The sequence below is a fragment of the Equus przewalskii genome, chromosome 14 (genome assembly GCF_037783145.1).
Source record: "Equus przewalskii isolate Varuska chromosome 14, EquPr2, whole genome shotgun sequence".
In the NCBI taxonomy this organism is placed as follows: domain Eukaryota; kingdom Metazoa; phylum Chordata; class Mammalia; order Perissodactyla; family Equidae; genus Equus; species Equus przewalskii.
In genome coordinates, this window is record NC_091844.1 from 75105279 (window position 1) to 75107032 (window position 1754).

At 38.5% G+C, this 1754-nt stretch overlaps 1 pseudogene; it reads left to right on the forward strand.

Annotated features, from left to right (window-relative positions):
- Positions 1 to 243: 243 nt before the first annotated feature.
- LOC103561797 (ubiquitin-conjugating enzyme E2 variant 2 pseudogene) lies at positions 244 to 1547 on the forward strand (annotated as a pseudogene).
- Positions 1548 to 1754: the final 207 nt, after the last annotated feature.

A 1754-nucleotide genomic window follows, 5' to 3' on the forward strand; every position in this document is an offset into this window, starting at 1 on the left:
ATGAATGACATGCAGTGAAGTGAAGGGGACATTCCTGCTGGTAGCCTTGCTCCACGTCTATTACCAAGTTCTTGGTTCTCAGTCACACACCGAGAGGTGCCTCCTCTCAGGCCATTGAGGATGTTTTTTGTTCTGTCTTGGCAGGTTTCTTTTCAAATTAAATAGGAGAGTTTGTGTGTGTGTGTTTGCGTGTGTGTATAGAGGTAAAGGTTTATTCTGTGGATCCAGGGTTGGAAAGTTACCATGGAGTGAGTTGGTTTTCACTTTCTAGTGCTCTAGCCTGTCCAAGTTTTCAAAATGGAGGGAGTAAAGTGGCTTTTCCTGGAGCATAACGTGTTTCCTTTACTCTTGGCTTTTTACAAAGCTCACACCTTTTTCTCCAAGGTTCCCTACTGCTTGAAACTTTAAATAGTCTGATTTTGTTTCTAATTTTCTCATAATTTCACCACCCACAAATCAGCTGGATAGCTATACTTTTTCTCTTCCAGGAAGGTTTACTAGGAGTTGAACACCTACTCTTTATTTTCCCACCTGCCTTGGCATATGATTCTGATTCCTAAAATGAGTCTACTGGTTATGGTATGATGTGGTGCTGGCACTCCATCCCCACAGGTGCCCAAACATTCTGTTCCTTTGAGAGGGCACTATCAGAGGTCTCAGTCTTTCCAGTGGAATTGGATGGCTGGATTTTCATGGACGTTTACTTCCTTGGTCTGCTTTGTATTGATTGGGAACACACTTTAACAACACTTTCCTCATCGTTCCTCAGGTGGTCTTCCTGACTTTTCTACATGTCTTGAGGAAAAGGTAGAGTTTTGCAGGGGCCAAAGTGTGGATTTTGGAAAAGTGAATGTTTCTGCTTATGGCTGATAGTTAGGCTTACCCAAGGATAAGATGTTAGGGTCTGTTTTTATTACCTATCATCTTTTAGTTCTAGTTTGGAAAAAGGTATATTTTGCTTTGAATTTAATTGCCAACCAATATAGAGTGAGTGTCTAGTACAATCTTCTGGGCTCATGCCCTGGGGATACCAAAATAAGAAATAAAGATATGATCCATGCCTTCAAGATGCATATTTGTATAGTAGGGAAGACAGAAAGAAAAAGTCCAGGTCTAAGGTGATATGATGACAAAGGTAAGAGAGCAACTAATATGAAGAGAAGAAAAGATTCCACTGGTGATTTTTAAGAGCTATGTATTTTAAGGAACTGGGCCTGATTAGCCTGGACAAAACTGACATATTAATAGTTTATTTCACAGGAAAAGATGGTGGTCTCCAAAGACAAATTGTGAAGACAGAATACATAATCAGAAAGTAGAATGTGGACCTAAATACTCAGAAGCTCCTCTATCAGTTAGATTTGTAAGAAAAACTAATGTGAATGAAATAAGTAATTCCAATGGAATGGTGGATGCACAGAAATACCAGTGTTAGCAAAATAGCAAAATTTGCATAACATTATAGCTGGACTTCAAGACAACTAATGATGTCCAAAGAAAATATGAGGCTTCCACAGCCACCAGAAGGACAAACATACAACAATTAATTTTAGTGGATTTCAAACTTGTCTTAAATCTCAACAACCTTCTACTCATGTTAATGTCTTGATTAAATATCGCAATGAAAAATACCCATGCATTAAGTAGAAGAATTCCAGCTGGTAAGCATGACCCAGACAGTTGTAAGAATATATTTAATATATGTAAACGAGTTATGTTTTCACGTATCAGGAGGGAAAATGCAGTACGATTTT